At 50.2% G+C, this 11,662-nt stretch overlaps 1 pseudogene; it reads left to right on the plus strand.

Moving 5' to 3' along the window:
- The first annotated feature begins 1,369 nt into the window (after positions 1–1,369).
- LOC107121494 lies at positions 1,370–4,940 on the plus strand (annotated as a pseudogene).
- Positions 4,941–11,662: the final 6,722 nt, after the last annotated feature.

Genomic DNA, 11,662 nt, shown 5'->3' on the forward strand with positions numbered 1-11,662 from the left:
ATGCATGCAGTACTTGGTATTAGATGGCAGAGGTATTCGAGCTGTAACCCAAGTTGCTGTACAGAAAACTATTCATCATGATGCAGCAAGAAAATATCAAGACATACTAGCATGGCATGAGGATAAATTTAGCTTGGTTTCCCTCTTGTCTCTATGTGTATTGTACTTTCTACCTCCAAGGGTCAGGTGGTCCTAATGACCCAATCAAGGGTCCTCCTTGATGGAATTTTCCAGAGGCTGTCAGCACCCTCCTGATCCCCCCCTCTCTCCTGCTTAGACAACTGGACACAGGTTCTAATGGTTAACCAAGTACTATTAACCGATGACTGCATTGTTGAGTCCAGCCCTGAAAAAGATAAGGATGTTAGCTGCAGAAAGACGCAAGTCACAAACACCTGCAACTCCGAGTAGGCCACTTAATAATCCCGTAAACCCTTGGGGAAACGAGGATGCTTTGCCACACAGATATATTCCCCTCTTACTGGTGGGGATGGTGGGCTTTTATCTTGATCATGCTTTCATCCTTCCAGAAGAATTATTACTCTTGAAGTTCTTTTCTTCCCTATATAACAATGATCACTTTCTCTCTGTCCGTCTCTCTCTCTCTCTCTGTGAACGAAGCCAGGATTAGAAGAGAGAATATGGTGGTGACAGACAACAGCCTTGCATCTAAAGAAAACCTGAAGATTTCCTCAGGAGGATCCCAAGAACATATTTCCTTCCCAGATGAGCTGGCTGAGAGTGAGTACCCTTCACGGTAATGTCAGGGGAAAAGGTGAGGAAGCGCCATGGGGGATTTCTGATTCACTTCTGAGAAACATTTCGTACAGCCATTCAGCCCGCAGGGGAAGGAGGGAGGGCCTGAAATCTGGAGGCTCAGAAGGTCCTTCTGGGGAAGAGCTCAGTCGTGGCTCTTGAGGGGGTGAGGTACCCTTAAATACTAGATATTCTGGAGAAAGGTGGAGGGGTGGTTCAGATCAGCCAAGCTGGACAAGGCCAAAGGACCGTCAATCCTTATCTACTGCAGTCACATAGATGCCTTTGGACCTTACCAGCCCTCCCTGGTGGTAACAGGATTGCTCTGTTCTTTCCAGCAGAGGATGATCAGAGGAATCAGGAGGGTGAGGAACTTCATCAGCAAATGCCAAATAAAGTTAAAAATAAAGGCATGAAAGAAAACGTCAGCAATCGAGGCCAACTGATGAGAAAAAAAGGCGATCATATGGTTGAGAATAAAGATGGAAGACCGAGTAATGAACATATTCCAAAGCACTGGATAACGATGGCAAGAAAATCCGTTTGGTGCAAAAAGTACTTCAGAAACAGATCGCAGCTCTTTGTGCACCAAAGAATACACAGAGTCGAGAAATCTTTTGAATGCTCAGAGTGTGGAAAGAGATTCCGTCACAGTGGCACTCTTAAGTTACATAAGAGAACGCACACAGGGGAGAAACCTTTTGAATGCTCAGAGTGTGGAAAGAGATTCATTGACAGTGGTAGTCTTCGGAAGCACCAAAGAACCCACACAGGGGAGAAACCTTTTGAATGCTCAGAGTGTGGAAAGGGATTCAGTCGGAGTGACAGTCTTAAACTGCATCAAAGAACCCACACCGGGGAGAAACCTTTTGAATGTGTTGTGTGTGGAAAGGGATTCAGTCGGAGTGGCAGTCTTGAATTGCATCGAACAACCCACACAGGGGAGAAACCTTTTGAATGCTTCGAGTGTGGAAAGAGATTCAGTGACAGTGGTAGTCTTCGGAAGCATCAAAGAACCCACACAGGGGAGAAACCTTTTGAATGCTCAGTGTGTGGAAAGAGATTCGGTCAGAGTGGTTCTCTTCAGAAGCACCAACTAACCCACACAGGGGAGAAACCTTTTGAATGCTCAGAGTGTGGAAAGAGATTCAGTCACAGTAGCACTTTTCATCAGCACCAAAGAATCCACACCAGGGAGAAACCTTTTGAATGCGTAGAGTGTCAAAAGAGATTCAGTGACAATGGCAGTCTTCAGAAGCACCAAAGAACCCACACAGGGGAGAAACCATTTGAGTGCTCAGAGTGTGGAAAGAGATTCAGTCAGAGTGGCCATCTTACACTACATGAAAGAACCCACACAGGGGAGAAACCTTTTGAATGCTCAGAGTGTGGAAAGAGATTCAGTAACAGTGGTAGTCTTCAGAAGCACCAAAGAACCCACACAGGGGAGAAACGTTTTGAATGCTCAGAGTGTGGAAAGGGATTCAGTCGGAGTGACAGTCTTAAACTGCATCAAAGAACCCACACCGGGGAGAAACCTTTTGAATGCGTAGAGTGTCGAAAGAGATTCAGTGACAGTGGCAGTCTTCAGATGCATCAGAGAACACACAGGGGAGAAACATTTTGAATGCTCAGAGTGTGGAAGGAGATTCAGTCAGAGAGGCCATCTTCAAACACATCATAGAACCCACACAGGGGAGAAACGTTTTAAATGTTCAGAGTGTGGAAAGAGATTCAGTCACAGTGGCAGTCTTCAGAACCACCAGAGAACCCACACAGGGGAGAAACCTTTTGAATGCTCAGAGTGTGGAAAGGGATTCAGTCGGAGTGACAGTCTTAAACTGCATCAAAGAACCCACACCGGGGAGAAACCTTTTTAATGCGTAGAGTGTGGAAAGGGATTCAGTCGGAGTGGCAGTCTTGAACTGCATCGAACAACCCACACAGGGGAGAAACCTTTTGAATGCTTCCAGTGTGGAAACAGATTCAGTGACAGTGGTAGTCTTCAGAAGCACCAAAGAACCCACACAGGGGTGAAACCTTTTGAATGCTCAGACTGTGGACAGAGATTTAGTCTTCAGAAGCATCAAAGAACCCACACAGGGGAGAAACCTTTTCAATGCTCAGACTGTGGAAAGAGATTCAGTCGAATTGCAGTCTTTGGAAGCACCAGAGAACCCACAGCTGGGAAACATTTTGAATGCTCAAAGTGTGCAAAGAGATTCAGTCAGAGTGACACCCTTCTACTGCAAGGAGGAATGGACACAAGGAGAAACAATGTAACTGCTTGGCCATGAAAAAAAGCTTTTCTCCTATTTCACACCTAAAAGACAACCAACAACCATAGAAGAAGACTCCTTCACTTGGAGTCTCAGAGCGACTTACAAACTCCTTTCCCTTCCCCTCCCCACAACAGAAACAACAGACCCCTCCCCAGAACAGACAACCATACAAAGCATTCAAAATTCAAAAGATTTAAACTGCTGTAAGAAGCTTGAATCTACACAGAAACCTTACGCTACCCCGGAAGAAATGTTATAAGTACCCAGAGTGTTGAAAGAGCTTTATCCAGTTTCAAAAAGATCCCACAGGGAATCATAGAATCATAGAATGTTAGAGTTGGAAGGGACCTTGCACGTCATCTAGTCCAGCCCCCTGCAATCTGCAGTTGAATAGCCGAAAGATAGCCCTACAACATACCCGAAAGATGGTCATCCAGCCTCCGCTTGAAAACATCCAGTGTAGGAGCCTCCACTACCTCCTGAGGCAGACTGTTCCACTGCTCAACCACTCTGACAGTTAGGAAGTTTCTCCTGATATTTAGCTGGTGTCGACTCCCTTGTAATTTCCACCCATTAGATCTAGTCTCACAACTTGGAACAAGAGAGAGTAGATCTGCTCCATCTTCTACATGACAGCCCTTCAAATATTTGAAGACTGCAATCATGTCCCCTCTGAAGACGTGGATTCCAACCCGCCTTGTTGCCCTCTTCTGGACACGCTCGAGCTTGTCTACATCCTTCCTAAAATGTGGTGCCCAAAACTGGACACAGTACCCCAGGTGAGGCCTGACCATAGCAGAATAGAGCGGAACGACCACCTCCCATGATCTGGACACAATGCTTCTGTTAATGCATTTTAGGATTGCATTAGCTTTCTTTGCATTCACATCGCACTGCAAGCTCATGTTTAGCTCGTGATCAACCAGAATACCTAGATCCCTTTCACAGGTGCTGCTGTCAAGCCAAGTCCCTCCCATTCTATATCTGTGCCTTTGATTTTTTGTACCTAAGTGTAGGACTTTGCACTTCTCTCTATTGAAATTCATTTTATTTGTCTCAGCCCACTGTTCGAGATGCCAGTGTTGGATCAGGCCAAAGGCCCCTTCAGTCCAACACTCTGTATCACACAGTGGCCAGAAATACCAGGGGGCATCAGGAGGTCCACCAGCCATCCCACTGTTGACCCCCCCAAGCACCAAGATGACAGGGCATCACTTGCCCCAGAGTCCCTATCTATACTTTGTGGTCCTCTCTCTCTCTCTCCCTCCCTCCCTTTGTCCTCTCCCTCGTTGCACATGGCCTTCCATGGAGACATAGGTCTCTGCATTTCTCCCCAGTGGATAGATACAAAGAGATGCAAGGTCCTCGTAACTCCCACACACATGTGATGCCAGACAAGCTGGCCATTTGTGAGAGGGAAAGTTCTCTTTCGATTAGGCTGCTCTCTCTCCTTTTGACTGCAACCTGAACTGGATCAGCTTGAATACGTGCAAGTTTACCTTGGGAGGAGATTTATTGCATGCACTCCCGTATCCTGCTTCTATGACTGGGCAAAACTGTTGTCAGCAAGCTGCCAATTAGTTCCATGTATTTTCTGTATGACTTGTCTGGGCCACGGAGCCCTCCCCTTCACTCCCTGGTCTGCTTAGACCCTATTGCGCATGCTTGATAATAGTATGAAGACAGCAGCTTGTTATATGCATTCCTTTCTATGAACGCTAGTGTTGCTTGAAACGTAGTTATCTGCAAGGTCACAGGTGCGGAGCCGGAGCCGCTTGATTAGAGCATGAGAAGCAATTAATTGTTTAACTTTCAGGAGCAGTTGATTCTCAGGCTTTAGGCACGAGTTTCAACGTACCCGTGCAAGCGGGAACCAAGTCTATTGGTTATTGCATTTTATGAACCTGTTTATTATTCCGTGCCCTGCACCCTGTGGTCATTCCAAACAGTCCCTGTGTTCCAGTTTCTTCATTGCTTCAATAAATATTACTTTGCTACGAACATGTATTCATTTGAATGCGTGGAGGATTCTGACATTCTGTTTGGAATCCACTTTTCTCCATCGTTCCGAGTCGGCCGATCCAGGCATGAGTGGAGCAGAGGAGGAACCGCCAAAAACCGAACCGGACAATGACAGCACCCCGGTCACCACGACTCCGTCGGTCACAACGACCCCGACGTCCGGTGCCAGGGGGGCTGTTCTGAAGTCCACATCAATCCCTTGGCCGGTCACCCCGTCCCGGCTTGCCAAGAGGGCATGGGATGATTGGAGCCAGTTTGATCTGCAAGGCACCCGAGAGACATTTTCGAAAAGAGGGGGTGGCCTGAGAGACAGCTTGTATGATCAAGGATTTTACCCAGGAAAGAGCCTGGGGATCCTGGGAGACCAATTGGAACAGTCTGGGGAACCCTGGGTGATGGGGTGCTCAAAGGACAGATTGAGCCGGCCGAACGCAGAAGAAGGCATGGAGGAGCGGGTGGAAGACATCGACCGAACCCTGCAGCAACTGATGCAAACAGTTGGCGAGGTGTTCAATGCGATCCCGGATTTGGTTGAGCGGACGATCGAGACTGCCTTGACGAGACGACCCGCTCCGCAAGCACCACCAGCGGGGCCAGGGGCCCCAGCAGCTCCAGCATTGCCGGCGGGACCAGCGCTTCCACCCCCTGGAGTGCCGGGCCAACCGGGTGCCCGAGCAGTCCCAGCACCTGCGCTTCCCCCCCAACAACCGGGGCAGGGGAGGGCACGGCCGAAGGATCTCCTGGAGGTGACCTTTGACAGCAACCCAGAAGAGTTGGCTTACTTCGCAGTGAGAGTGCAGAAATTAATTACTCTGCATGGGCACCTGTTCCCAGATGACAGCAGCCGGATCGATGTCGTGGCGGTGCGTCTCAGGGGCACGGCAGCAACCTGGTACGTGGGGTTGCACAATAGCCGCGGCCTGGAATTGCAGGACATGCGGGCGTTCATGTGGGCGCTAAGGACCAGGTTTGAAGACCTGAATGCTGGGCAAAGGGCTAAGGCATTCCCTGCGCACTTTTAAGCAGGGGCGCCAGATGGTGCGTGAATATTCTACGGAGTTCCAGAACCAGGCAGCCAAACTTCCTAATTGGCCTGAGCACATCCTGGTGGAAATGTATCGAGTGGGGTTGAACCCTGAAATTCGGGAGACAGTGCTTCGATCGGTAGACCCGGTGTCGTTGATGGCGTGGACTCAAGAGGCTGAGAGTGCCGAGAATCGCCTCCAAACTCTACGTCTCGACATGGCAGCAGGAGGAGGGAAAGTGAGCCAGCATCCCGCCCAGAAGCCGAAGCCTCCCCGCCTGTCAGAAGCGACCCGTGAGCAAAGGATGCGTCAAGGGCTATGTCTGAAGTGTGGAGAACGGGGTCACTTTGCAGCGGATTGTGGGCAGAAACCTCAGAAAGAAAAGCCCTCTGCTACCAAGTCGAGGCCAGCAACCCCGGCCAAAAAAGCGCTGAGAAAACCCAAATTTGCCAAGGCTCTGCAGGCATCTCCTGAAGAGGATGAAGGGGACTCCAGCAATGCTGAGCCCGAGCCAGCAGGAAACGACCAGGTCCTGCTGTAGACGGCGCATAGCGGCAGGACCCTCCCTCGGAGGTGCCAAAAGTGGTGAGCGAACCCCCCTCCCTGTTCTTCGTGACTGTGTCTTTAATGAATCCCCTGCTGGGGACTCATGTGCGCGTTAAGGCGCTGATTGACTCGGGATGTGGGAGAGACTTAATTAGCCCTGCTGTGGTATCTGGCTTAGAAGCAGGGGTGACGAAATTGAAAGACCCTTTAATCTTCACACAGATGGATGGGTCCCCCATGAAAGATCCATGCCTGTACGAGACTATGCCTTTACGTTTGGGGGCGGGTGAGCACTGGGAGCAGCGCTCTTTCATAATCACCCCAGATTCTCGGTTTTCCCTAGTGCTGGGGGCTCCTTGGCTATGCAGCCACGACCCATACATTCTCTGGGAGGAAGGGAGAATAAACTTTATGTCACCCAAGTGCAAATCGCACCAGTGGGAACCCGATTGGGGTGACATGCCAACGAAAGACTCCCCGTTTGCACTTCTGACTAGGGAGGAAATTGCCACTTTACCAGCCGAGTATTGGGACTTAGCTCCAGCGTTTGGGGAGGAGGAGGCGAACGAGCTGCCCCCCCACAGACATTCTGATTGCAGCATCGAGCTAGTCCCTGGGGCTAAGTTGCCCAAAGGTAGAATTTACGCCATGGGGCCAGCTGAAAAGGAGGAGCTTAGAAAATTTATTGACAAGAACCTGGCCAGAGGATTTATTCGGCCAGCCTCATCCCTGTTTGCTGCGCCAGTTCTCTTCCGAAAGAAGAAAGATGGGGGCTTGAGACTCTGCGCGGATTACCGGGGTTTGAATGCAGTGTCGACCACAAACGCTTACCTGATGCCCCTCATCAAAGACTTGTTGGCCGAGGCGGCAAAGGGGGAAATATTTTCTAAACTTGATCTCCATGATGCTTACTTTCGAGTGCGCATAAAAGAAGGCGATGAAGGGAAAACCGCTTTCAACACACCATTGGGGCAGTTTGAATACTTGGTCATGCCCTTCGGCCTTCAGGGGACCCCGGGGATCTTCATGAACTTAATTAATGAGGTGTTACACAAACATTTGTTCAAGGGGGTGCTTGTTTACCTTGATGATATCTTGCTGTACTCCCCCGACTTTCCCTCCCACGTAAAATTGGTCTGGAAAGTCCTGACCACGTTGCACAAGCACAAACTGTTTGCAAAGCTGTCCAAGTGCGAGTTCCATAAGACACATATTGACTTCCTGGGCTATCGCATATCAGCTGCGGGGCTTGAGATGGACCCGGGGAAAGTGAGAGACGTGGTTGGGTGGGAGGCCCCTAGAACCTGGAGGCAATTACAAGCCTTCCTAGGATTCGCCAATTTCTATAGAGCATTTATCCAGAATTTCGCTCAAATTGCGTTGCCCCTAACAGACTTGTTAAAAACTAAAGGGAAGGGCCCAGATGCCACGAAACCTGGGGCGCCGCTGAAGTGGTCGGCGGAGTGCGAGGAGGCATTCCGGCGTTTAAAAACTTTGTTCACCTCCGAGCCGGTGTTGCCTCATCCCGATGAAACAATAAAATTCATTGTACAAACTGACGCCTCGGATGTGACAATGGGGGGGGGCTATCCTGCAGGAGGGGGAGGATGGCTTGTTGCACCCTTTGGTTTACATGTCCAAAAAATTCTCAGAAGCCGAGAGACATTGGTCTGTGTGGGAGAAGGAGGCGGGAGCAATAAAACTTGCATTGTGCTCATGGAGGCACTGGTTGGAGGGGGCGAGGGGGCCGTTTGAGATTTGGACTGATCACAAAAACCTCGAAACCCTCAAATCGCCCAAATGTCTGAACTCCAAACAACTTCAATGGGCAGATTTCTTCTCCAAGTTCCAGTTCACGCTCCACCATTTCCCAGGCTCGGCTAACTCCCTAGCGGATGGCTTGTCCCGCCTTCCCCAACATGCGAGTCAGAGGGACGTCATTGTGGATTCAATTTTCACACCCACCCAACTGGGTGGGGCAGTGACCACTAGAAGCTAAGCTGCCCAAATCCCGTGCTCTTCTTCCACCCCCCCTCGCCTCCTCCCCTCTCGAGCCCGTCGCTGAGCAAGTTCCGTGAGGGCTTTTTAGCGAAGGACGAGACTACTGTGCAAGGGGCAGGGGATTGTCAAAGGGGGGGTGATGGGGTTTGGTACAAGGATGAAAAACTTTATGTCCCTATCTCCCTCCGGAAGGAGGTCATGGAGGCGGCTCATGGGTCAAAGCTGGCGGGACACTCAGGATTTGTGAAATCCCTGCAACTCCTCCGACGTCAGTTTTGGTGGCCACACATGCGTAAAGATTTATCGGACTTTGTGCATACCTGCCAAATGTGCGCCTTGAGTAAACCCAGGGGGGGAAGACACCGGGACTGTTGCATCCTCTCCCTACCCCTGGCAGACCCTGGGAGGTGGTGTCCATGGACTTTATTACTGACTTGCCAACCAGCAAAGGGAAAACGGTTATTTGGGTGGCTGTGGACCTCTTCTCCAAACAGGCACACTTCATTCCGTTTCCCTCCCTACCGACAGTGAAGGTACTGGCTAAAGCATTCTTTGCGTATATTGTACGTCTTCACCTTTTGCCTACTAAGGTGATCTCCGACAGAGGAACGCAATTCGTCTCCACTTTTTGGAAGGAACTAATGGATATTATGGGGGTGGAGAGGGGTTTGAGTAGTGCTTATCACCCAGAAACTGATGGGCAAACGGAACGGGTGAATCAAACACTGGCGCAATATTTGCGATGCTTCACTAATTATCAACAAGATGACTGGTGTGACTTGTTACCGTTGGCTGAGTACTGTTACAACAAAACATTTCATACGTCCATTGGAATGTCCCCATTCAAGGCGGCTTATGGTTATGACAGCCCTCCTATGCCGTTTTTTTTTGAGGGGGAGATTGCCGCCTTGAGATGCTAGTGTTTGGTGCCAGACTTTACAGAAAGCTTGGCCATTGTTGTGCAAGACATTAGAGGCCGCCAAGGCTGCCTACAAAAAGCAGGCTGATAGAGGAAGGGTGGAGGGTTGGGCTCTATGGCCTGGAGACTATGTGTATGTGTCAAGGAAGAATATTAAGATGTTGCGCCCCAGTAGAAAACTGGGTTGGAAATTCATTGGTCCATTTAAAGTGTGGAAATTGATTAATGAGGTGGCTGTTGATGTAGAACTCCCCAAGAACTTGCATTCTTTACATTCTGTTTTTCATTTCAGCCTCCTCAAGAAGGACAATTGGTTTGTGCAAATGGCACCAAGAGCATCCACCTCCCCCCCTGTGCTGGTGGATGGCAAAGCACATTATGAGATTGCAAATATTCTGGACGCTAAGCTGAAGCGTGGCAAACTGTTCTACTTGGTGGAATGGGTTGATTTTGGTCCCCAGCACCGCGAATGGGTGGAAGTAGGGGATATTCGGGCCCCTAACAAGCCATCCAGCCCTGGAGATTTGAAAGTATTTAAGGCAGCTAGATGTTCTCTAACCATCTCCTTATTTACTCTGCAAGTCTTCCAGCTGTCAGCAAGCTGCCAAAGAGTTCTGTGTATCATCTGTACACCCTGTCTGTGTCATCCGTTCCCCCCTCCCTGTGATGCTTAGACCCAATTGCGCATGCTTGATGATAGCAGCTTGTTATATGCATTCCTTTCTATGAACGCTAGTGTTGCTTTGAAACGTAGTTATCTTGCAAGGTCACAGGTGTGGAGCTGGAGTTGTTTGGTCTTTTCTTAATCTATAATGAGTTAGAGCATGAGAAGCAATTAGTTGTTTATCTTTTAGGAGCAGTTGATTCTCAGGCTTTAGGCACGAGTTTCAACGTACCCGTGCAAGCAGGAACCAAGTCTATTGGTTATTGCATTTTATGAACCTGTTTATTATTCCGTGCCCTGCACCCTGTGGTCATTCCAAACAGTCCCTGTGTTCCAGTTTCTTCATTGCTTCAATAAATATTACTTTGCTACGAACATGTATTCATTTGAATGCGTGGAGGATTCTGACATTCTGTTTGGAATCCACTTTTCTCCATCGTTCCGAGTCGGCCGATCCAGGCATGAGTGGAGCAGAGGAGGAACCGCCAAAAACCGAACCGGACAATGACAGCACCCCGGTCACCACGACTCCGTCGGTCACAACGACCCCGACGTCCGGTGCCAGGGGGGCTGTTCTGAAGTCCACATCAATCCCTTGGCCGGTCACCCCGTCCCGGCTTGCCAAGAGGGCATGGGATGATTGGAGCCAGTTTGATCTGCAAGGCACCCGAGAGACATTTTCGAAAAGAGGGGGTGGCCTGAGAGACAGCTTGTATGATCAAGGATTTTACCCAGGAAAGAGCCTGGGGATCCTGGGAGACCAATTGGAACAGTCTGGGGAACCCTGGGTGATGGGGTGCTCAAAGGACAGATTGAGCCGGCCGAACGCAGAAGAAGGCATGGAGGAGCGGGTGGAAGACATCGACCGAACCCTGCAGCAACTGATGCAAACAGTTGGCGAGGTGTTCAATGCGATCCCGGATTTGGTTGAGCGGACGATCGAGACTGCCTTGACGAGACGACCCGCTCCGCAAGCACCACCAGCGGGGCCAGGGGCCCCAGCAGCTCCAGCATTGCCGGCGGGACCAGCGCTTCCACCCCCTGGGGTGCCTGGCCAACCGGGTGCCCGAGCAGTCCCAGCACCTGCGCTTCCCCCCCAACAACCGGGGCAGGGGAGGGCACGGCCGAAGGATCTCCTGGAGGTGACCTTTGACAGCAACCCAGAAGAGTTGGCTTACTTCGCAGTGAGAGTGCAGAAATTAATTACTCTGCATGGGCACCTGTTCCCAGATGACAGCAGCCGGATCGATGTCGTGGCGGTGCGTCTCAGGGGCACGGCAGCAACCTGGTACGTGGGGTTGCACAATAGCCGCGGCCTGGAATTGCAGGACATGCGGGCGTTCATGTGGGCGCTAAGGACCAGGTTTGAAGACCTGAATGCTGGGCAAAGGGCTAAGGCATTCCTTGTTATATACATTCCTTTCTATGAACGCTAGTGTTGCTTTGA

Source organism: Gekko japonicus, unplaced genomic scaffold (assembly GCF_001447785.1).
Source record: "Gekko japonicus isolate JY-2015 unplaced genomic scaffold, Gekko_japonicus_V1.1 scaffold7586, whole genome shotgun sequence".
Classification (NCBI taxonomy): Eukaryota; Metazoa; Chordata; class Lepidosauria; order Squamata; family Gekkonidae; genus Gekko; species Gekko japonicus.